This window comes from Nanorana parkeri, unplaced genomic scaffold (genome assembly GCF_000935625.1).
Source record: "Nanorana parkeri isolate BGI_ZX_2015 unplaced genomic scaffold, ASM93562v1 scaffold69, whole genome shotgun sequence".
Taxonomy (NCBI): Eukaryota; Metazoa; Chordata; class Amphibia; order Anura; family Dicroglossidae; genus Nanorana; species Nanorana parkeri.
Genome location: NW_017306337.1, coordinates 1,200,757 through 1,226,776, shown reverse-complemented (window position 1 = coordinate 1,226,776; position 26,020 = coordinate 1,200,757). Strand labels below are relative to the sequence as shown.

At 44.5% G+C, this 26,020-nt stretch overlaps 1 protein-coding gene across 2 annotated transcripts in view; it reads right to left on the bottom strand.

Moving 5' to 3' along the window:
- Positions 1–26,020, bottom strand: part of FAM131A (family with sequence similarity 131 member A) — a 71,672-nt gene that overhangs the window by 14,723 nt on the left and 30,929 nt on the right. Inside the window, exons 1-2 of one of the 2 annotated variants that reach the window (XM_018576514.1) lie at positions 16,553–16,674; positions 1,614–1,691 (exon numbers count right to left, since the gene is read on the bottom strand). The exons of the other annotated variant lie outside the window; for it this stretch is intronic. The gene's annotated coding sequence lies outside the window, so the exon portion shown is untranslated. Of the gene's footprint in view, positions 1–1,613; positions 1,692–16,552; positions 16,675–26,020 lie in introns of those variants that run through there. 2 annotated transcript variants of the gene reach the window in all.

The following is a 26,020-nucleotide window of genomic DNA, read 5'->3' as shown; positions in this document are numbered from 1 at the left end:
CTAGAAGTCTGCTGAAGGTACCTCTGAGTTTCTGCATTAACATTCTGCTGCAACTTTACTGTGTTTTATGTCACTGCAACTAAATAAAAGATTTGCTTTAAAGAAGAACTCTGGGCATAAATAATCTTAACCCTTGCAGTGGGGCTACCCTCACAGTGCAAGGGTTAACTGCTCGTTTTCATCTTGGGACAAAAAACAAAACAAAGTTACACTCACCTGAACCTTAGAGCTAGCTGGCTGCTAGACCAGTCCCTGCAACCTCTCACCCCCCTCCTCCGGAAGTTTATAGTCCTGTGAGTCATCACGTCCAATACAGTGTATTGGACGGGAGGACGCCAAGGGACATACCCTCATTGGAGCAGAAGAGGATAGGGACTGCAGGGTCCGGTTTGGGTGAGTATAACTTTGTTATTTTCATCCCTAGACAAAAACGAGCACTTAACCCTTGTATCACCACAGAAAGGGTTACGATTATTTCTGGCTGGAGTTCTTATTTATGTCAAATAATTATTTGGATAGTAAAACAATTTCAGACAGAAGCACAACAATGTCCATATTTTATAGCTACCCTACGTAACTATTATGCCACTTAAAGCTGAGCTCCGGGCACAAAACATTTTATTTAAATATATTCCTTAATATATTTAAATAATATTACAATTCTGTACATAACACCAAATGTTTCCCATTTATGGGGGTTGATCTACTAAAGGCAAATAGGCTGTGCACGTTGCAAGGGAATTTTCACTTTGCAAGGGACGTTTCCCCCTTAGCTTGGTGAATGTGGTGACAATTCACTTTGCAAAGAACATCCAATCACATGTAAGGAAAAAACCAACACCAAAAAAACATTATTTTTACTTGCACATGATTTGATGGTGCATGTCATTGGAGCTTCATCTCATTCACTAAGCAATGGGAGAATTTAAAATGCTCTTGCAAATTGAACAGCTTATTTGCCCTTTGGAAATCAAGCCCACGGGATCAACAATGACGGCAAACTCACTGACCCTTTTTAATCAGGGAACCTGGACAACTAATAGTCCTACTGACTGGTCATATGCCAATTCTGTTATCAGCACAGCATTCTTAGAGTCCTCGCAGATGCCACTATTTCATAAGGAAACATGTACTTTTCACACAGATTAACGTGAACAAATAAACACTTTTTAAATAAGCACATGTTGTAAAGACAGGTGGCATGTTTGCATTTAAAAAGAGAAAAGATGGACAACTTAAAGCTATACATATGGGAAATTTCACGGCTTTATCCCACAGACGGTTTTGAAATGATAAGTAAAACATGTCACATACAATGTTTTATGCTGCATGAATAGAGTTCATTAGTTGTGTACGTCGATCAGATGTCTACAGAGCATGTCCTTGTTAGCACAACAGATGGGTCACAATGGAGCTACATACGGTTTAATACCACATTAATTGTTGTGTATACCACAACGATAAACACTGCATTTTATTAAACACATCAAGAACACTAACAAGTTTCTAGGAAAAAGTAATCAATAAACAGATGGTAAAGAAACAGGTAGAAGAGAAGAGAAAGCAGAGATGTGGAACATCATAACAATGAGAATGGATCCCATTTGACATACCACAATCCCAGAACTGTCCAAACTTTTGGATCTTCTGGTCTGCTGCAGATCTTCCAAACTTAACACATACGTGTCGCTCTGTCGGGGAGAGAGAGGAATGCATATAGTGCTCTGCGATAATAAGTGTCGGGAAGCAATGAAGGCTTTTCATGCTCTGCACAAAAATATAAGGGGGGCAAACGACATGCTCTGCAGTTTTCCATCACATCCAGTTTATAACAGGTGGTGCTCACTCGTCTCCCCCTCCTTCCACCTACTCACTGAGATCCAACATCAACAAGGTGAATTTCTATGGAAACCTCAGCATGGAGAGAATCTCCCAGGATACAAAGAGAACACATCAGGTGGGGGAGAGAGAGGGAGAGGAAAAATAAATAAGGGGGAGATTAAGCAAAGAGAGGAGAGGCTGAAAGAGCAGAAAAAAGGTTTCCGTGTCCGAAGTCATCACAGGGAATGCACTGTGAAGGTGACTGATAGCCCCCCTAGTACCACACGCCAAGGTCATCGATGATAGGCAACAGGAGAACCACCTTCAATGTAACCTGCTTTGTTTACAAATGATCGCGTTGCTGCAAGACATGCTTAAGCATGCTAGGATGCTCATGCACAAGAATCACAACAAAAAGGCAAACAGTTTATAAATCTGATATTAAGCCAACAGGAAACACTCCAGTTGATGAGTTTGAATGCTCCAATGATCATAATCAGGCTGCACTTTAGCCTAACCTAGTTAGACATGCCTTGACCATGATTTCTGCAAACATCCCATACAAGTAGAGTTAAGGTAAACAAGCACAATCTTGGGACATAGTACATGGACACAGGTTCACATTTCAGGTACTTCCAGGAGAGGCATGTCTTAAAGCTGAACTCCGGGCATAAAAACTTTCACTGAAAGTGATATTAAACTCAAAGAGTTAAATCTTAAAAGAGAACTGTGGCCAAACCTTTTTTGCCCATAGTTCTCTTTTGAGTCACAGGAGTACAAAACTCAGCAAATAGCAGGCTATTACCCACTATATGCTGACAGCGCAGAGCCGCGCTGCAGCCAGCAAAGATCCCAACAATTTTGTTGGGATCCCCCCCACTGCCTGATGAAAAGCTGGCTCTGCCTCCCTAGAGCCAGAGACAGCTGCGCTCACCCCCACCCATGTCTGTCCCTCAAGTCAGCGCTGGATGAACGGAGATGTGAATCCCAGCAGGGAGGGTGACTGACAGTAATTGCTCTCTGCAGGGAGAAGATCACGAACCGAGCGATCAGTGGTTTGTGATCGCTCTGTTGTCGATCAATAGAAACGACATGTGACAGCTGCAGTGTCACACGTTGGCTCTGACTAAATGTATCTTATTTGTGTATCACTCAGCTGTAAATCCTCAAATCATCTCTGAATTGGTGCGGACACTGTCCTTCCTTCTGGAGGGTGGCTACTTTTCTTCCCCATGGTCCATGCGTGTGTTGTAAAGTATTCATCGCTCCTGTGATGGACTTCAATCTTATGTTTAGTTTACTAATTTGTATTGTGATTGTAGCCCATCATGGGAGTCAGCTTGGAGCTGGCACAAATAAGGTCCAGTATTGTTAATAATTATGGTACTTGAATGCATTGTTAACATTTAACTTCTGAGTTTAGTGTCACTTTAAAGCTGCACTCCAGGCACAAAAACTTTCATTTAAATATATTCCTCAATAACCACAAAGGATATAATCCACTTTGTGGGCACCAAATGCCTTTGCAAATGCAGACATTACTTTCTGAAATATCAGTGACATCATCACCGTGTTGCAACAGGCCCCACCCACTACAGGCTGTCTGCAGAAAACTACGGGAGGGGGCGGATACGAAAACCCTGCACAAGATAGAGCAGCAGTGACCGGCCTTAATACAAGTTCCTTCACAGTGAATTACTGCACAGATCTGCACCAAGATTTCAGTAAGAATACATTGTAAGAATAGGAATTCTTGCATTTGGACAATATTTGCTTGTCCCAGAGTTCAGCTTTAGGCTACCCACATGTTACAATCCAATTGTACAACATTTATTAAATCTACTTTAGTTTTCCCAAAAGTATGTAATGCAAGGGCTTACCCTAACAATCCATTCATGAAGCAAATGCTTATATTTGATGCCAAGTGTTCAGCTACAATGCAGTGATGCTTAATAGATAATTGGTTGAAGCTAATAGGTCATGGGTAGGTATCCGCCTTTGTTACCAACACCTTATTTCCCTATCCATGAAAGGAGGGTAGGATGAGATAGGCATCATGGAGATTTTACTTCAAGCTGGAAAATCCCCACGTGTAGGAAAGCACAATTCTGACTTCAGAAGCGCTCATTAAAACTTCCTATGGGAACCTCATAGTAGCCTGATCTTCATATGAGCATTGGGTTGTGGTCAGGTCCCCTCTGGCTAGTCTGACTCCCTTTGCTGGCACCACAGTCTCTGCCATTGCTTTATGTGTGTTGAGCCTATAAACACTGATAAGCCCAACACAATCAGGGGAGAAGGATAAAGCTGATAATAAAAATGGATCTTTAGGTAGATGAGAAAAAGACACAGAGGGGAATTTATCAAAACTGGAGCAGCTGTGCATGGCAACCAATCAACATCTCTCTTTCATTTTCAAATCTTAACTGAACAAACTGAAGAGAGAAGCTGATTGGTTGCCATGCACATCTGCTCCAGTTTTGATAAATTCCCCCCTTTGAATATTAATATTAAAGTATCAGTAATACTTTTGCGAGTCATTGACAGAAAACAAGGCAACAGCCAGTGAAGGCAGAACTCTGATCTGTATACGTGTCCCGATTCAATGACTAAGAAAGCACAGAAGCCATTAGATCAGAATGACAAGGGAGCTGGAATTATCAGAGGCAGAGGTGAGCAATGGCAGCCCTGTGTTTCTCTCAAAGCAGGTTTCCTTTAATATGGCTTTTATGATCACATAACAAATTACATTGCTGGTTAGAGAGTCAATATCATTATTTGCCTCTGTGACTGAAAGACTTACACATTCTTTCCATGTCTGAAATTGGGCAATTGGGATGTTTTGATCTAATGTTGTCAGAGCAAGATTTTTACATTCCTCTAGAATATAACAACACTGTGGGCAGACTGCCTAATATATACTGCATAGAGCGGATACAAACATTGCCTTAAAGAAGAACTCCAGCCAAAACTTTTATTAACCCTTGCAGTGGGGCAACCTCCACACTGAAGGGGTTAACTGCTCGTTTTTGCCTAGGTGCAAAAAAAGTTATACTTCCCTGAAATGCTGAGCCGGTCCCTGCGTCTCTTGCCTCTAAAGCCTGTCACCTTCTACACTGCAGCATTGGTATGTTCCTCAGCCCACTCATGCCTATACACTATGGGGTCTATTCACTAAGCTGCCGAAGGATCGAGCCGTAGCTTCGGCCCCAGGACCCCTGCTGTACGGGCTATTCACTATAGCCCGTACAGCTCCCGAAGACGGCCGAGCGGCTCACTCGAGCCGAAGGCATATGCCTCGGTTCGACTGAGCAGAGGTGAAAGCCGAAGCTTGCCGAGCGACAGCCTGCTTCTGACAGCTGGGCGGAGCCAGCCATCATCTCATGGCTGGCTCTGCCCACTTTCAGACAGATCAGCTTCCCTGGTTACCAGCTAACCAGGGACGCTGTCATTATACACAGAGCGGACTCTCCGTGTACTCAGTGTGTAATGACAGATGGCGTTCCTGGTTACCAGGTAACCAGGAACGCCATCTGTCATTCCTCCCCTGGACGCTCTGGGAGTCTAATAGGCTCCCGGCCGCTCGATTGAGCAGAGTAAACCTTTCCCTGCTCCCTGCTTCCCTGCTCGTCAGAAGAAAAAAAAAATCACCATAGAAATGCATAGCTAGATTCCTATTGGCTATTTGAATTTGCCATAGCCAATAGCAAACTAGCTATTGCAAAGTGAAATAGCCAATAGGAATCTAGCTGTGCATTCCTCTGGTGTGTTCGTTTTTTTTCTTTCTTCTGACGGCAGCCAACGGCTCCGATGTCAGAAGAAAAGAAAAAAAACGAGCAGGGAAAGGTTTACTCTGCTCAATCGAGCAGAGTAAACACTTTCTAGGAGAAAGTGTTTCTCTCCCGTGCGGCCGGGAGCCTATTAGACTCCCAGAGCGTCCGGGGGAGGAATGACAGATGGCGTTCCTGGTTACCTGGTTTCTTTTTGACGGCAGCAGAACCGCCCGGCCAATAGAAAACAGTTGGGCAGAGCTAGCTGTCACTGCTAGCTCCGCACAATCGTTTTCTAATCTCTTTTTTTTTCTTCTACTTTTGCAACTTTTTTTCTATTCTGCCCGGTCCCACAGAGGGACCGAGCAGAACAGCCGAGCCGAATGCCGCTCAGCTATTCACTCACTGTTGTTTGGCATCTATAAGAATAGACCGAACAGTAGCGAGTAGCCTGCCGGAGGTTCGGCTTAGCCGATCCAGATGTTGGATCGGCTGAGTCGAACTCCTTCTGCACTTCGGGTCAGCCGAACATGCTGGGCATGTTCGGCCGACCCGTAACCACACAAAGCCACCCGATATACGGCTGATTTCAGCCGATATACGGCTGGAATCAGCCATACCAGCCTGAAGTGAATAGCCGAACAGCGTTGGGCTCACTTCGCTTGGGGTCGGTTAGTCACTCGGCTGCCTAAGGCAGCTTAGTGAATAGACCCCTATGTATAGAACATGATTTACAGGACCTTAAAGAGGCTGGATGGACTGGTCTAAGAGCAAGCAGGCTCCGAGGATCAGGTGAGTATAACTTTTTTTCTTGTTATCACCTAGATGAAAACAAGCAGTTAACGCCTGCAGTGCGGGTGTAGCCCCACTGCAAGGGTTAATAAGTTTTTTGTCCAGAGTTCTCCTTTAAGTCTACATTTTTGTGCATTTGTACACACAGTTTTCATGTGTTTTAAGGCTTGAGTGTTTTTATTTTAGCAAATGGTAAATGAGTTACTAGGAGGAGAACAAGCAAAATAGAAGAACATGGGAATCTAAATGTTGAGTATTGAAGAGCTTCTGGAAAGGCACTTCAAATTGCTGAGATGTAAATGGGGACTAAAATCCACCCTGCTTAGTACACAGGAACCGAAACTGTCACTAGAAAGCAAAAACTCGTACCCTTGTAGCAGCCAGCAGGCCCCAAAATTGCAGCAAATTTAGAAAGTTCCTAGCAGTGTTTAAATGCTGGCTTGTCCCCTCTAGCCTCCCACATCCTCTTGTTTGCCAGTAATCCTCTGTCACAGTCATGATCCAATATGAAGATGCAGGAGGCAGCAAGGGACAGCACAGCTATTGACACTGCTCTGAAAATTGACATTTTGCATATTACAAAAACCCAGGAATTGGACCTCAAGGGCACTAGAAAGATATGAGCCAGCATAGATACTGTATCTGTAGACCACGACAGGCGTAGGTTGACTAGCAAAGTACAAACAGTGTTTATTTGACAGTGGATCTTTTTCATTAAGAGACCAGGCTGCAATATTTTTCCAATCAAACTGTAAAAGAGTTGAAATCCATAACATATTAAAATATTAATATCTCCTTCATAATGAAGAAGATCATTTATCTACAACTGTGGGATTCCCTTTAAGTATAAACAAGGGACACCCTTTAAGAAGTAAAACTGGTTATACACTGAGTGACTTTAGACCGGTTCCTGATGAACTAACCAAAATTTGCTCAGTGGGTGGCCCTGTCTGCTGGCTTCCGTCCCACATCCTTCGCTTAAAAAATTGAAGGAGCCAGGTGGAAAATTGTTGGCCAAACAGCACCTGCTGTACATTGTTTTGACAGCCAGCAGGACCAACTGTCATAATACAATAGCTGCAATGGGTGATTCCTCCATCCATGCTGTTTTGCATTGATGGAGTCATTGCTTAGATGTTTTTCTGTTCAGCACAAAAGATGAACAAAAAATCATAACAGTGTATATGCAGCTTAACTAAGGTCATGCATGCTCAGGCGATACACACAGTATTTAATAAGGAACAATGCTAAGCACTGTTTGCACCTAAATAGGCTATACAGATTATTTTGATACAATTTAATTCAACACTAAATTAACCACTCAGGGGTCTATTTATAAATGTTTTGCCACAGAATTCTAACAAATTTCACTGAGGATCCTAACTCAATCCTATTAGAAAATGTGTAGGTCTTAAGGTGCCCATACACCTTACGACCGTCGCAAGACTTTTGTCTTGCGATGGTCGTATGCTTCTTGAAAGCCCGTACGATCTGCCCACCTTGGACGGGCAGATCGTACTTGCGATCATCGAAAGCCCGCTGAGGGGCGGGCTTCCAATGACGGCAATGCAGAACGGGCAGTGTGCGCGTGCGCACACCGGCCCGTTCCGCAGCTATCGGGCGAGCAGGCTAGAAACCGGCCGAGAATCATACGATTCTCGGCGGGGTTTCGAACATGTTGGCTCGACAAAAGACGTGCGACCGTTCAGTAGAAACGGTCGCACGTCTTAGTTCACACTGCTCGATTCTCGTACGATCGCGGGATTTCGCCCGATTCTCGTACGAGAATCGAGCAGTGTATGGGCACCTTTAAACTGGCCATATACCTTGTGAATTTTGGCTTGTTCTTGAAGAACTGGCTGAATTTCGTTCAGTGCGTGGCCCTGTCGGCAACCTCCCATATGGCATCCTTTGAGCGCAAAATTAAAGCAGCCAGACAGAAAAATGTCGGCCTTACAGTGACGGCAGCCAATTCTAACTGCACTGGGTGATTCGTGGATTGAGAAATCTGTTGCTTTTTGTTGTTCGCCCCACAAGTTCAATATAAAAAATATAACAGTGTATGGCCAGCTTAAAGTAAGAGCTTTGTGACTCTTGTGTGAAAACAATTATTAGACCACTTCCTGTTTATGGGATCCCATTGCACAAATAGTCATACATATGTTGAGCAATCTTTTAAAAAAGTAGGCGCTGTGCAGAGGCGGCTCTTTAATTAGGCGAGTTAGGCAGTCGCTTTAGGCCTCGCGCTTATGAGGGCCTCGCAGCCGCCTAACTCGCCTAGTCTATAACAGGGGAAGGCAAGAACTGTGGGCAGAGAAAAAAAAGTACCGCTTCGTCTGTCCCGACACCCGCGCTCACCCACTGAGGCTGCACTACATATTCCCCTGCTGGGACTCTGCTCCGTTCGCAGCCCAGGCCGGCTTTACAAGTGTCAGTGCAGCCCCAGCAGCAGGAGCGAGAGAGAGCCGGGACAAGCAGTCAGCCGCACACGAGGTAGGGAACCGCCGGGGCAGCAGTGACAGTGAGCATGGGGGTAGGCAGTAAGAACGGGACGGGTCACCTGGAGTCTTGCAGGGATGGAACTACCGGCGGGGGGGGCACTGACAGGGGAGGAGGTGGAGGACGCCGGGGCCCTGCACCACCGGTCCAGTGAAGAAGGCCGTTGAGGGTCCGGTGCTTGAAGAAGCCGCTGCGGCAGGTAAGGAGCTGCAAGGAAAGGGCCCCCCCAACCAGCCCACCTGAGACCCTGCAGAGCCCACCATAGAGAGTCTGTGTGGCCTGTGCGGCCTGTGCAGGATCTATGGTGGGTTCTGCAGGCCTCAGCTGGGTCCATTGCTATGCCCAGAGCCCAGCATGTTGCTATGCCCAGAGCCCAGCTCGTTGCTATGCCCAGCGCGTTGCTATGCCCAGAGCCCAGCGCGTTGCTATGCCCAGAGCCCAGCGCGTTGCTATGCCCAGAGCCCAGCGCGTTGCTATGCCCGGAGTCCAGCTCGTTGTTATGCCCAGAGCCCAGCGCGTTGCTATGCCCGGAGTCCAGCTCGTTGCTATGCCCGGAGTCCAGCTCGTTGCTATGCCCGGAGTCCAGCTCGTTGCTATGCCCGGAGTCCAGCTCGTTGCTATGCCCGGAGACCAGCTCGTTGCTATGCCCGGAGACCAGCTCGTTGCTATGCCCGGAGACCAGCTCGTTGCTATGCCCGGAGACCAGCTCGTTGCTATGCCCGGAGACCAGCTCGTTGCTATGCCCGGAGACCAGCTCGTTGCTATGCCCGGAGACCAGCTCGTTGCTATGCCCGGAGACCAGCTCGTTGCTATGCCCGGAGACCAGCTCGTTGCTATGCCCGGAGACCAGCTCGTTGCTATTCCCGGAGACCAGCTCGTTGCTATGCCCAAAAGTCCAGCCCGTTGCTATGCCCGGAGACCAGCTCGTTGCTATGCTCAGTGCCAAGCGCGTTGCTATGCCCAGAGACCAGCTCGTTGCTATGCCCAGAGACCAGCTCGTTGCTCTGCCCGGAGACCAGCTCGTTGCTCTGCCCGGAGACCAGCTCGTTGCTCTGCCCGGAGACCAGCTCGTTGCTATGCCCGGAGACCAGCTCGTTGCTATGCTCAGTGCCAAGCGCGTTGCTATGCTCAGTGCCAAGCGCGTTGCTATGCTCAGAGCTAAGCGCGTTGCTATGCCCAGAGTCCAGTGCGCTGCAATTCCCAGTGCGTTCCTATGCCCAGAGTCCAGTGCGTTGCTATTCCCAGTGCGTTGCTATGTCCAGTGAGTTGCAATGCTCAGAGTCCAGTGCGTTGGTATGCCCAGTTCATTGGTATGCCCAGTGTGTTGCTATGCCCAGAGCCCAGTGCATTGCTATGCCCAGTAACTTGCTATGCCCATAGCCCAGTGCGTTGCTATGCCCATAGTCCAGTGCGTTGCTATGCCCATAGTCCAGTGCATTGCTATGCCCAGAGTCTAATTCATATATTGTTCTGCATTGCTGTATAAATGTATTGCTGGGATATGTAGAACCCCAACAGCTGGTGCCATTCTGCATTAGAGTGTAAGCTCCTCTGTACAGGGAATGATGTGACTGCCTCAGTGTTCTCTGTACAGCACTGCGGTATATGTCAGAGCTATATAAATGTATAATAGTATGTGACTGTGGGGGGACATTAGAGTGTAAGCTCCTCTGATACAGAGAACACTGAGGGTTGGGGGGCCAGTGAGATCTGCTCCCCCTACGTTCTCTCTCCTGTCTCTCTCTCTCCTGACTGTCCCTCTCTCTCCTGACTGTCCCTCTCTCTCCTGGTTGTCTCTCTCTCTCTCCTGGTTGTCTCTCTCTCTCTCCTGGCTGTCTCTCTCACTCCTGGTTGTCTCTCTCTCTCTCCCTTTCTCTCTCTCCTGGTTGTCTCTCTCTCCTGGCTGTGTCTCTCTCTCCTGGCTGTCTCTCTCTCCTGGCTTTCTCTCTCTCTTGGCTGTCTCTCTCCTGGCTGTCTCTCTCCTGGCTGTCTCTCTCTCCTGGCTTTCTCTCTCTCTCCTGGCTTTCTCTCTCTCTCTCAGCTGTCTCTCTCTCTCCTGGCTGTCTCTCTCTCTCTCTCCTGGCTGTCTCTCTCTCTCCTGGCTGTCTCTCTCCTGGCTTTCTCTCTCTCTGGCTGTCTCTCTCTCCTGGCTTTCTCTCGCTCTTGGCTGTCTCTCTCTCTCTCCTGGCTGTCGCTCTCTCTCCTAGCTGTCTCTTTTTGCTCTCTCTCTCCTTTCACAGTACTGGGGTGTTGGGGTTCCGCTTTAAGAAAAGGTGGGAAGGTGAAAGGGGACCAGGGCTGGATCTAGCAAAAAGGTGAGGGTGCCGGTACGGTACGGGGGGCGGGTTACCTATGTAGGCTGTAAAATTCATGCAACGGCCTGGGCCCCTCCGCTGGACATCCGCTTTGCTCTAACACCAATTTTAATAATTAATAATTTTTACATTATTGGTACAAGTGGGGGCCTCACATTTGAGTTTTGCCTAAGGCCTCACAAAGTCTAGAGCCGCCTCTGGCGCTGTGCATTGCATCTGCTCCTATGAACGTTTCTTCTTCATGTGTCAGTCATGATGATGTAACAATGGGTGGACTAATGACTAACTGATGATAACGCGGGGCAGGAATGGAAAACAAATTATTCTGCCTGTCTGGTTTTGGAGATCATCTAATTTGCATATAAGAGGCTCCTCCAGCTTCAGAAGCTGAGACAAATTGTTAGTAGGCTATATTTATAGATTTAACAGCTCTGTCATTAGAAGCTCTGGAAACATTTATGTTTAGACCAGAGTACTTCTTGGACAAAAGCTTTGTATTTCTAAGCTGAGGGTCAAATCTAAAAAAAATAACAGTTTTGATTACAATATAACAAATGTAGTTGTCTGTAAGAAGTGGGCATTTGCCTAACAAAACGAAAGACAATGTAGAAGACCTGCCATTGACAACTGAATTACGGTGGATTCCTACTCAACGTGCAATCAGTGTACCATCCAGAATTTGTTACTCTTATGTTTAACCTCTGATAATTGTATTATGCTACCTATGTTCATGTTATTGTAAAGATTTAATGAAATTAAATTGAATAAATGCTTTGTAAAAGGATGGACCAGATTCCATAAAGACACTTTCCAAGAAATGTTGAGGAGGCCTACTTTGTTGGGGTCTCCTAACATCTACACCTAAACAAAATGGATTTAGTTCCTGTTCGTAAATTTACTTTTTAAATTTTATTCAAGAGTTTGAATCACTACATCCATTTTAGTGGGCTAAGTAAAATGGTAACAATCTCTTGGTCTAGAATTTTATAAGTGACTCTGTCATGAGAGAAGTATGGATGCTGCCATTGCAGGCCTTTTCTGAAAATGCTAGACTGTGTTTGACATCAGTATGTATCAGTCACAGTCCAGAAACAAGGATGCTGTATTCCCATTGTTGCCTTTCATTACTTTGAGGGCTAGTTCACACCATCCAGCTTGATTGTGGCCGGAATGCACTGGATCGCACTCTGGCCGCCTCATATTGTTTTGGGGCGGGAGGTGGTGTGGCGATGCATTGAACTCAATGTCACCACAGCCACGCCCTCTGGCCTCAATGCGATTGACCGCACAGGAACGCGTGACACATCAGTGACTGTGTTCCAGTGCAGTCAGAAAAAGTTGTGCACGCACTATTTTTTCTGACTGCACTGGAGAGGAACTGATGTGCCACACGTTCCATGAGGCCGATTGCATTGCAGCCGAAAGGGCGTGGCTGCGGTGCCATTGAGTTCAATGTACTGCCACTCCCCTTCCCGCCTCAAATCAAAGTGAGCCGGACGGAATGCGATCCAGGGCGTTCCGGCCACAATCAAGCCGGAACGCACTGAGGATGGTGTGAACTAGCCCTTACCCTCTTGATTCCCTGGCCAAGCGCTCACTCTTGATACATTGCCTTTTGGTGCACTATCTTTACCCTGCCATCCTGGTATATTATATGTATAGTACATGTTTTCTTACTATTCACTCTTGGCACACACATTATTTCTTGTTTGCTATTTTACTCATGATACGATCTTGGTTACAATGTGTTGTAAAAACCAGGACTGTCGCGCAGCAGTGAGCTGCTGTTCAGTCCTGTGGGTTTTCAATAGGGTGCATAATGTCATATCCGGTAGATCTCTCTCGCATACGTTACGTTATTCACACATTCACATGTGAATTTGTGAATGTTAATAGTTTTATGGATTAGGGTTTTTTTTATATGTTATTGATGGTCTGAATTTCCTGGTGGTGCTGGTTTAAAAAAAATGAAACTTCACCAGGCAAATGAAGAAAATAGTGCTTGTTTTGTCTATAGGATGGCATATTTTTATGATTACTTTTAGTTGTTTTCACATTTATTGATAAGATATGTGATACTGTCCTCTTTATGCTTTAATATTTAGCTTGGCACATTTTGTATATTTATATTCCCTGGATTGTTATGATCATTAGTGCTTGGTAGCTTTCACTACACTCTACTGGCGCAGATCCTATTGATTATTATTGTCTATAGAATGATTTACCACAGTGTAATACCTTAATCTTCCTTGCTGGTTCCAATGACTAGTTTCCCAGCCAGAAGCCTCTTTTCTTACCTGGTCTCTAACCTCTCGACAGTGTCATTACGTACAATGCAGAACCAGCAGCCACCTGCATTGTACGTGATAATATTAAATTGCTAATCCACATTCTGACCCTGGAGGAAATAGGCCAGGACACAGGCTGTAGAGGGACTATACGTCTTATTTCATCCGCCCCAAAAAATGAAGAGTATATTCTTCACAGGATAGGGAGGGGGAAAACTCATTGTTTTCATCAGCCTGAAGTTCTGATTTATTAAATAAAGCAACTTTGCAGGTCTTTTTTATTAATGCACCTGAAATGTGGGTACTAACTGCTCAGAACTCTGACTTATTGTGTTGCTTGGAAAACTCACATTTCAAAGTGGTAATAGACTCAGATCTTTTAAAGTGGAGACATACAGCTAATGGACAATTAGACTAACAAGACTCACCTTTGCAACTGAGTTTGTAATTGTGAAATACTCTTTTCATGCAGTGGTTCAGTTCTTGTATATAAGTCAAACAGGTTCTGTGGTTAATTAAATTGAATCAGTGCCCTACTTGCATGTGTGTTAGTATTTAAAGGTAACTTGTCCTAAAGCTAAATACTTGTCTCGGAATCTTTCCATATAAACACCCATTCCCTAACCCCTGCCCACATGTTAAACCCAATGAATATGTTTTTATTTATAAAGAATTTTTCTGCAGAATTTTATGAGGTGTTGGTGCCTGGGACACCATTGCAGGCCACAGTTCTATCCGCCGGACCCTATGTTGCAACAAAATATAGTAGTGATATGAAGATTATGCTGGGGGCTGCAGCTTTTAAACAAAACTAATAACAGCCAGTGGCACAGGTGGAATGGGTTTTTTTTTGTTGTCTTTTAAAAAGGACAACATGGTCATTTTAAGGGTATAACTGCAGCTACATAATGTGGAATGGGCACTTACCATGTTACATCATTATACCAGTTTATTGAAAGGAAGCTGCCAGGAACAAAATGGAGATGTCAATAGTGACCTGTTTTAAAAGGTACAAGCTTCAGGGCTGTCATTCTTGTCCTTCCTTCCCTTCTTAGGGAGTCACTGATGCAGAATATGCATATTCATTTAAGATTTCCTAAAGTCCGATATGCAAATGCTTATTCTGGGCCAATAACAAGAATAACAGCACCTTCAAAAACAAGTCAGCAATGGCAGCTGCCATATTTCAGTCAAAGACGGGGCTGATTTACCAATCGGCACTAAAGGCCTATGACCTTCCCGTAAAGTTGTTGACCACAAATTTCTTTACATTTTTTTAAATGTAATTCTATGTTGTCACAACATACTGAACTAGTGGAGGTCTAGGAAAAGAAGAAAATCTTCTGCGTAAGAGAGGTGATTTTAGCAAAGTGGTGCTTTTTTTGGGCAATAAATCATGTATGCCTACAGACTCAAGTCATGGAAATGTAGTCATGATCCCAACAGATCCAGTCACATGAAACTCATGGAGCCATCAAATGCTCAGCATCTCTGTCACATATTTAGAGAGGAAGGATATGTTCTCCGACTACAATGCATATAGTTGTTTGATGACATTAACTGAAATAAGATACATTTCCACACTATTATAGTATAATTTACTTTAAATATATAATCACTGTTAGAATACATTCATCATACATTAGTAAGAGTAGTGAATACAACTGGGTCTGTATTATATGAATTGGAGGAAAGCATTCTGCATTGCCCATAGCAACCAGATTCTAGATGTCATTCTCTTTTTCAGAAAAATAAAGACCTAGTTCCAAAAACTGATTTCCATTGTGGGAGGGGTGAGAAACACCTCAAGGGTCCTAGGAATGTATGTGTTTCTCAACAGAACTATATTGGATTAATATCATTCCAAGACAAAATGGGGGAACCCAAAATGTATTGTGGAACAATTATGAATTATGAATTATGACGCTGTGCCCCTAAGCCAACACCATTTTTTCCAGACCAAGTACAAGTACCAATACTGGTACTCACAGATACCAATTACTAATACATTTTTGTTTAGTGTCATGTGACAGATTTTCTAAAACAATACAGACTAATGATTTCAGGACAGTGGTGGAGCGCCAGGGCCCAGTCGCAGCTGCAACCCTGGTAGTTCTCGTGAAAGTGGCAAGTATCTGCACTGGTATTGGAACTGGTATCTCTGCATCCATACTGTCTGGGGTTTAGGGGATCTTCCTAGTGAGCTCCTAAAAAGCAGTTAAGACCCAGACAAGAGATCAAAGCCTGCAATTTCCACCTCAGATGAAGAAATCTGTTATGAGTACAGTTATTCTTTAAAAGTTTAAAGGAAACCTGTTCTGAGATAAATATAAAAGCTTCCATTACCATTCTCCTTCTGTAAAAGCTAGTTGTTTGTCTGGCTTCAATACTTTCACCGCTCTAGGACAAGCATACTGATTAGGAAAGTCAGAGCGGATACACAATACCTGACCTACACCAGAAATTGCATTTTCAGAATGAAAATCCGGTAACAGGAATCTCCATATTTCCTCAGTACAGCTTTCTTTCAACAAAGACACCTTTAGTTCTGATTCACCAAGCTTCAAGTAACACTTAAGAACTGCATACAAGTTTGCAGTATGCTAAAGTGGCCATTCAGTCAACAATATTGTATGACATTTCAGCATGCCTTAAGCCAGAGCTGGACAAATCCCAAGAGCCAGGTAGCCAATGCTCTGTAAAAATGATAGCTGACACTTAACTTTTCAGGTTTTCTCTAGTTGTTTTCAACAAAGCTGGTTTATAAAAAGTTCTGCTGGCCCCTGGATTGGACAGACTGACTCCCGAATTACATATCCATTTGTCTACCTCTGCCTTAAGCACTATTTTGCATGCCTTAAATGTTACTGTGGCTTGATAAATCAGGACCTTTCTCTCCCCCAGTTTATATGAAGCTACCCACAAGCAACTATTATATTATAAACCTTACATAGTTTAAACATGCTTTCCCATGCACAACAAAGCCAGGATTAAAAGGCTTGAACTTGCAGTGCTTAATGTTTGTGAGCAAAGGCCAAGCGTCAAAGCAAGGCAAACCATTTGTCACCTCTAGAAACTCCTGGCTCTCCGATGGGACTCGTAGATTAAAACTTCGTACAAGGAACGGCCTTTTCTGGTGATAAAAGGCAGCACTGCACCTCCCTTCACGCCACTCCACACGCAGGGCTTCCACTGGGGGAACATGCAGGAACAAGTAGACATTACAGCAACAATGGACACTGTTGACTATGTGGATGGGTACTCATGGCACTGGACTGCAATGATAGTAGTATGGCAATGCTAACTGTAGTTGCAATGGAACTTTGTCACTACCACTGAGAAAGCATGTGTGTAAGTTTAATTCTGTGTCAGACAAGTGGCAAAGCAGGGTCTTTTTTAATTTAAAAAAGGATATATGTCAGATTGTCAGAAGAATTGGACAGATATCTGTAGTTAAAATTGTCATTCCCTGTTCATAAAGTTTCTGGTATAAAACCTGCCATACAAGCATGTCACTAACATTTATTTTTTCCATTGGGATATTTCATTTTGGAGACGGGCGACTTTTGTTTCTTTCTAGATCCTTGTTATTTATTGCTGCTTACAGAATAACTTCTGTGATGTTTATACGGATTACTCTGATTTACTGCGCATACATTTTACAAAGTCTAAGAAAGGATTTGGCAAGACGCAACTTTTGACAAAACTGGTAAGTCAGAGGAAATTTTTTATCAAACGCCAGATGCACGTAGACTTAGAGAAACAAAGTCTTAAATTTACCAATGGAATATACTTGTCTATTTAAAAAAAGCTGAAAGTGGCATCACAAAAGATAAGTCCCGTTATATAAATATTTCCAGAACTGTCAACGCTTTTGTATTTATGATGTTTCTATATTGCCATTACTTTTTACAGTAATTATGGGAAGGAGACCACTACCAGGGATGGATTTCCTATTGGTGTGAACAGGCCTGTGTCTATAGTCAGATGCACATAGACCGCTTCTCCCTGTATTTTGCCACAAATTGTTTTCCCCATGGTCATCTCAAATGAGGCAATTTACACAATATTCCAAATGTTCAGTGTCCATTAGTGATCCCAGTGGTGGGGTGTTGCTTTGGGTGCCAAGGATTGTGTACCTACATGCCAAATAACAAAAACAACAGATCTACAGCATCCTGCATTCAAAACTAACCAATTAATGGAAACATACTGCAAAGGAAACAACATAAAAGTCATATTTAGAATTCTTGTTGTAATTGCCAAGTGAACAACTGTGGAAACCTAGAGTTTTGATCCCTTCTGTTTCATATCTCTGCAGCAGAAAGCTCTTCAAATTGCTCTTTCCATGAACTCAGCATATAAATACGTACAATGGCAGCAACTTTACTGAAATTACCATTATATTTTAACCTTGGCCAATGCAGAGTGAAATGATACCTTTTACCGATTGAGTAGATTATAGCTGCAAGCTTTCAAGACAGCTTAGATGTCTTGTTCAGGCATAGTTAACATTGATCTAGACACCAACAGACCTAGCAAAACATGCTACTTTATTTGATTAGTGAACTGCTGCCCATTCAAGCACCCTTCATATATCTTGTTTCAAAGCAGGACTTTATGCCAAGACTGTGTGATTGAAGGGAAACTCCGGTCAGGATAAGAGGTCACCAGTAAAATGCACAGTATAAGGCTGTAGGCACTTGAAAAAGTAGCTGGGTTTGAAGTTGTGAATGGAGTAGACAAGGGGACAGTTTCCTCTCTGATCTTGCTAGCTCCCAAAGGACTCCCTATGGCAGGGGTAGCCAAACATCAACCATCCAGCTGCTCTGGAACTTCAAGTCCTTTAAATCATTGCAAGACTCTGACAGTCAAAGGCATGACTGCAAGAGCCAGATGCATGGTGGGATTTGTACTTTCACCTCAGTGGGGGTGTGAAGTTTGGCTACTTCTGCCCTATGGCATGGTTTTAGCCTAAAAGCTGAGCTCCCTATAAGCACCAGCCTCTGCATTCTCCATATGCACCTAGGCGGAATACACTAGAGCAGGGGCGCCCACAATTTTTTGTTCGGAGCAGTGGCGGAACTACAGCCGGTGCCACCGCACCGGGGCCTGAGGCTGTGGGGGGACCCAGTAGGGTCCGGTCCTGGGCACCCCCACAGCCTCAGTGGGGTCCAGTCCTGCAATATGGGGCAGTGCAAGTACCCCTCACCCGCAGTGCGATCGCCCGCACCCGGAATGCAGGCACATTAGTACTGCGTTCCGGTCCATTGCAATCTGCAAAAATGCTGCAAGCACTATTTTGGCAGATTGCACTAGACCGGAATGCAGGCAGGCGATCACACTGTGGGCTGGGGGCATAGCTGCGGTGCCATTGACTTCAATACAACCCCATGCCCCCTCCTGCCCCTGAACGAAGGGAGTAGGCCGGCTTGCATTCCAGTGCGTTCTAGAGGTGCCGGCGTCCTGTGCTCCTGCGGTGCTCGTGTGGCCGAGGTTGCGCATGGGGAGAGATGTCCTGCCCCTTTCCGTCTGCGGCGTCTAAAACATTTAGCTGGCAGCCACACGAGCACCGTGGGAGCATAGCCGTAGCTAGCTCTTTTTGCGCCCAAGGCAAGAAAAAAAAATGCCCCCCCAACAGTCGTGTGACATCACCCAGCGCCCTGCCTCCAGGATTTATTTTTTACTATTTTTTATTTATGTTTTATTATTTCTTATTTCATTTTTTTTAATTTTTTTTTGTTTTTTACTCTTGGGGGGCTTCCGGGAAATATTAGGGGTCTAAACAGCCCCCTGATATTTCCCTTTTAAAAAAGAAATTGAGGACACAAAGTCACAAAGTTTTTTTTGCAGCCTATGTTCTAAATGAATGGAAAGCTCTCAATACAGAGGCTTCCCATTCATTTAGAAAATATTTTACTATCATCCAGTTTCTGAATGGGGAGGAGCCTCTGTACAGAGTGCTACTCCCCATTTAGAATCTTATGAATGAACAGGAAGTGATGTAAATCACATCCTGTTCATTCATAACTGGGGACACATAGCACTATGTGTCCCCAGGTATTTATAAACACTGGAGTGATCGCTCCAGTGTTTGTCCTGCACAGAGGACCGGTACATATCACTATGTACCGATCCTCTGCCGCTCGGCCATGGTGAGGAGAGAGCCGCAGGCTGTCAGATCCAGGCCGAGCAGCTCTCTCTAACCGCTCAGCGTGCTGCTGTGATAGCGGCTCCGTCCCCCGCCGCCGACTGCAGCTTCCCTTTTCCTCGGATCCCCGCTGCATACAGATGGGGGAGAGCAGCGGGGATCCAGAGAAGACAGGACATCGAGATCACTGGTAGATCGCGATCGACCTTATGGGCACCCCTACTCCCAACTGTTACCCCTCACCCGCAGTGCGATCGCCCGCACCCGGAATGCAGGCACATTAGTACTGCGTTCCGGTCCATTGCAATCTGCAAAAATGCTGCAAGCACTATTTTGGCAGATTGCACTAGACCGGAATGCAGGCAGGCGATCACACTGTGGGCTGGGGGCATAGCTGCGGTGCCATTGACTTCAATACAACCCCATGCCCCCTCCTGCCCCTGAACGAAGGGAGTAGGCCGGCTTGCATTCCAGTGCGTTCTAGAGGTGCCGGCGTCCTGTGCTCCTGCGGTGCTCGTGTGGCCGAGGTTGCGCATGGGGAGAGATGTCCTGCCCCTTTCCGTCTGCGGCGTCTAAAACATTTAGCTGGCAGCCACACGAGCACCGTGGGAGCATAGCCGTAGCTAGCTCTTTTTGCGCCCAAGGCAAGAAAAAAAAATGCCCCCCCAACAGTCGTGTGACATCACCCAGCGCCCTGCCTCCAGGATTTATTTTTTACTATTTTTTATTTATGTTTTATTATTTCTTATTTCATTTTTTTTAATTTTTTTTTGTTTTTTACTCTTGGGGGGCTTCCGGGAAATATTAGGGGTCTAAACAGCCCCCTGATATTTCCCTTTTAAAAAAGAAATTGAGGACACAAAGTCACAAAGTTTTTTTTGCAGCCTATGTTCTAAATGAATGGAAAGCTCTCAATACAGAGGCTTCCCATTCATTTAGAAAATATTTTACTATCATCCAGTTTCTGAATGGGGAGGAGCCTCTGTACAGAGTGCTACTCCCCATTTAGAATCTTATGAATGAACAGGAAGTGATGTAAATCACATCCTGTTCATTCATAACTGGGGACACATAGCACTATGTGTCCCCAGGTATTTATAAACACTGGAGTGATCGCTCCAGTGTTTGTCCTGCACAGAGGACCGGTACATATCACTATGTACCGATCCTCTGCCGCTCGGCCATGGTGAGGAGAGAGCCGCAGGCTGTCAGATCCAGGCCGAGCAGCTCTCTCTAACCGCTCAGCGTGCTGCTGTGATAGCGGCTCCGTCCCCCGCCGCCGACTGCAGCTTCCCTTTTCCTCGGATCCCCGCTGCATACAGATGGGGGAGAGCAGCGGGGATCCAGAGAAGACAGGACATCGAGATCACTGGTAGATCGCGATCGACCTTATGGGCACCCCTACTCCCAACTGTCCAGCATTTGAAAGGACTGTCCCACTTTCTTCCTCAGGTTTCCCATTTTTTTGGTGTTATATAAAGACCTCTATAAAAATGTGCTATTTAACCATCAAAAGTGTTGTAGCACACCAAACAGGTAATCTAAGCAGCTAGTACAAAGAAAAGGCTGCAATAAAAAATGCACCTGTGAGCTTAATCAATCATTCGTTGCATATTAATTCTTCATGAGCAAAGTACAGTAATACCTCGGTTCGCAAACGCTTCTGCCAAACAGGAAGCTTGGCAAAATTTTGCTTCCGTTCGCGAACTCCAAATCAGGTGACGAACATGACCGCGGCCATCTTCCCCGCTCTGACGTGGTCGTGGCTTCCTGTAGTCGAGATCGCGGTCGCAGACAGACCTGTGCACACTTGCCCACCTTATGGGGAAATTTGATTCGGCTCACGACCAATTCGGTTTGCGACCAGTATCGTGGAATGAATTAAGTTCTTCAACCGAGGTACCAATGTAAATGTACATAATTTGTGCTGAAAGGTATCCCTCTTTATCCCTCAACTCAGAAAGTTGGGAAGTATGGGTACCTCATTTACCAGTGCAAAGTTGCTCTTTTTTATTTTTGTGACCCCCAGGTAACTAGTAGGAAGTAGATGGTGGAAGATTCAGTGTAGGATCTGCTCTTAAGTTAAGTTAAAGAACTCAGAGTACATTTTTTATTAACCCTTGCAGTGGGGCTACCCCCCACAATGGAAGGGTTAAGTGCTAATTTTTGCCTAGATTAAAAAATAACAAAGTTATACACACCCGATCTTCCGAGCTGGCCAGCTGTGACAGCGCTCCCTCCTCTGCTGCAGCAATGGTATGTCCCTCAGTGTCCTCACATCCTACTGTGTATAGAATGTGATGACTTAGGGACCTTAGACCACTGCAGCGGTGGGGGATAGAGTCTCCAGGTGCCAGTCCAAGAGCAAGGATTGGGGGAGTATGACTTTTTTTATTTTAGACCCTAGGCAAAAACGAGCACTTAAACCCTGCATTGGTGGGGTAGCCGCACTGCAAGGGTTGATAAAACTTTTAAAGGAGCGCTGCAGTTCGACCTTATATATATTTTATTATTATTGGTATTTATATAGCACCAACAATTTATGCAGTGCTTATTCACATCAGTCCCTGCCCTCAAGGAGCTTACAATCTACGGTCCTTATCACACATATGGGGACAATTAACCTAGTAGTATGTCTTTGGAGTGTGGGAGGAAACCCTATCACACATGCATACATACATATGGGGACAATTAACCTAACACTACGTCTTTGGAGTGTGGGAGGAAACCAGAGTACCCAAAGGAAACCCAGCAAGCACAGGGAGAACATGCAAACTCCTTGTAGATAGTGACTTGGGCAGGATTTGAACCAGGGAGCTCCAGGGCTACAAGGCAGAAGCACTAACCACTATGCCACAGCCTTGTTGGCTCCATTCTGCTTGACAAAAGTTGATCGAAAAATGAAATTGAAAGGAGCAGGGCTGAGAATTCTCATTGCAGCCAATCAGCTGTAGTCACTGTTAGGGTATTCTGATAGCGGCACACTCGCTGTTGTCAGAATACAATAACTCAGGAGGGGAGATTCACCAATCCATGCTCTGTAATGTGGATGGGGAAACTGAGCATTTTTTTTAAAATTCAGCCCATGGAGCTGATCGAGAAAAAACTTTAAGCATATGGTCAACATAAGTATTTACAAGGGTAAGGAGAGGACAGCATAATGCTGTTTTACAACTGTCCACCCCTCAGCATCCAGAAAGCAGCTTTTTACCCCTTGCATGCCAACCCCTAGCATATGTTTGGCATATAAGTAGACAGGATCTGTGATACAGCAGCCCATAGACATGGATATTGAAGTCACAGACCCCCATCTAACCATACTCCAAGTGCATGCTAGAGCAGGAATGTCTAAGAAAAATGCATCCTCTGCTTGGATGTGGAATCATTTCTACTTTACGTTCTGTCTTAGCTTTACCCTTGTACAATATTTAGTTAGCTGGTTCAATTGCCTCAGTGTGAGGTATAAGTCCAGTTATCCTTTAATGGCTGTTGTGTTTTTCGGATCCATGGAAGCAGCATGCTGTCTTAGAAAGGCTTTGTTTCCTATTACAGGTCAGAACATTATTTTTGCCTGGAGTTTTCCTTCATAGAATAACAGAAGAGGAAGGAAATGTTTTGGATAGGAGAGATGACAATAGAAGGAAAACAAAGAGAGCAGAAAATGTGGCATAGATGAGAGCCATTCCACATCCCTTCACTTTTGATATGTGTTCCGCATAGCTGCCAAGACCTTAAAATAATTTCCATGGACACCCACTGTGTCTACGCAGAAGACAAATCTTAGAATACCTCTTAGGATTACAATTGCCATTATGACATATTTACGGAACTGGATAATTAAGACTGAACTCCAGGCAGATATAAAAAAACACACCAGTTAATGTTATGTATTTGTTACATTTAACACAGTTATATATTTAAAAAAAAAAAATTATATTTTTAAATACCACTAGAAGTAAGTGGCTTCATTTATCAGCCACCTGCAATCCACTGCGCCGCAGCACTAAGACAACTGAAAGCTGGAGCACTGCACATGTGCTTACAGTAAGCCTGCTGACAGGAGCTTAGAGACTAGAGGTGTAACCTCCATCATGCGCTGCTTTTTTTCCATCATCCAAGTTTCAACCAGGGACTGACTGTTTATGCTGCTGAAAATACTAGTTGCCTGGCTGTCATGTTGATCCTCTGGTCTAAATACTATCCGAGTTTTGACCTGGAACTCGAATGCAGCTCAGGAGATATGACTCAGCTTTCTAACATTTGTTGCAGAAGCTGGCTTGCAATAGCAACCCCATGTTACTCTTATGGCAGATTTCCTCTAAATGCCGAACTCCCCCCCCCCCTTTCATAAATCTCCCTACAAAGGGTAAAATAGGATTTCTGTCTTACCTGTAAAATGGTTTTATTGGAGCTCATCACAGGACACAGGCTTGGCTCAATCGCCTGAAGGTAGCAGCATAACCCATTGGTCTAAGAAATACCAAGCTTGTGTCCTGTGATGTTTGGTTAAGAAATACATGTTTTATGTACAGTATGTATTTAATAATATATACAACTCTTAAAGTAGACCTAAAGTCAGAAACAGTTGTTACGCGTCTTAGGGCTAATTCATACCAGATGCTGTACTAAGCGCACAGAGCCTGGTGTGTGGTGCCCGTCACAGTGCTGAAGCGCTGTTCCCACCGAATCGCGCTGATCCCAGCGCATCGGGCTGTGTCCTTTTTTTGTTCAAACTTTATTAAAATGTCACAAGGGACATTTCATTTGGTTCTACGGGCAATTCGTGTTATGAGGCGGTTAAAAAAAGCGAGAGTAAAAAACAAAACTGTTTCAGCGCATCACATCTTCCCCTACCACCAGACGTCACTCAGCGCTTTAGTGTGCGGGCTTTTGTGAACGAGTCCTTACTGAACACACTAGCATGGATTTGGGTCTGCTTTAAGAAATAAAGACTCACTGGGAAGGAAATCTCATGGAATTCCATGCATTTAAAGCCGCTCAAGATTTAAAATAAGAAACCACTGCAGGAGATATACTGTGTAAACATGTTGACAAAAAAAAGGCGAACATTTATTTGTCAAAGGAACAAAAACTCTTTTGTGATCTGATTTTCTTTGAAAGCAATGCTGAAGTTAATCCATGGACTACTAATACCATCTAGAAAACACGGCAGCTGTACCTAGATAAGAACTCTTAGGGGTTGTTCACACCAAATGCAGACCAGATTGGCATGAGTTTCTGCACACGCAGTACAGTGTGTTGTGCCGCGTTTTTGATGCGTTCCGGGCTGTTTCTTTTTAGTTTAAAATGGGCTTTCAGTGCGTTCCAGGGCATTTGCATGCGTTTTTGATGCGTTTGCATGCATTCCAGAGCAGGTAAAATGGGGCTTGCTGCAGTTTTTTTACATGCTCTGGAATGAATGCTGCGGTGTGAACTAGAGCCCAAAATACCATTGGAATACATTGGACGCAGTTTTAAACCGTTCTGTAACTGCTCTGCTCTTGGAACGCGTTTGGTGTGAACTAGCCCTTACTGAATCCCTGAAAACAGATTTCACAAAGTTCCTCATCTATGAGGTAGGGCTTCATGGGAATAAAAAGGGTCCTCAGATCACCAGATAAAAACAAGAGAGAATGAGCAGGACAAGTGCACTACTGCTAGGCCTGGCTGGTAGCCCATGCTCTCTGTATGCATCTCAATGCTTAATTTCCTATTCTGACTGTAGAGTTCCTTTAGATAAATGAGATCAGTTGTGTGCATTGCTAATACAGACAAGACAGACATATGGGAGCCTTGCCTGAAAACCATGTTTTAAGTTATCCTTCTGCAGAGATAGGAAGAAAAAAAGAAAACAGCATTATTTACTACCAAGACTTGGACAACATCTATAAAACAATAGTACTGAGAGGCTCCTGGAAATAAGTCTTTATTATGATTTATTCTCAGCCAGTAAAGGCTTCAGAAAAGAATGATGTTCAACTCATGTCTGTCCTCCCAGAATACTGACAAATAAAAGCTTACCAGATATAAATTCATGCATTGCACAGTACCGATATCTGTCGCTCGTTTAGAACAGCCTTTGCCATGTGAAATCCTTGGACACAAACGTTTCTGAGCTTAGATTGCTACTTTATTAGGATACTAATAGGGCTCATTTACAGAAGTGAGCACATTCACAAAAACATGTCTGAATGCAAAAAGATTAGAAGTGTTAAGCATAGACCATTGAAAGCTCATCCTTCAAATTAAAAAGCAATGTGGAATGTACAAAAATTCCCAGGGAACTCTAGATAAATCCCAAAATTGAAGAGCTAGCTCCAAAAAATGACGAGCCAGCAACAATGTGGCTTTGATCTGATGTATGCGGTTCTCAATCCCCATAGC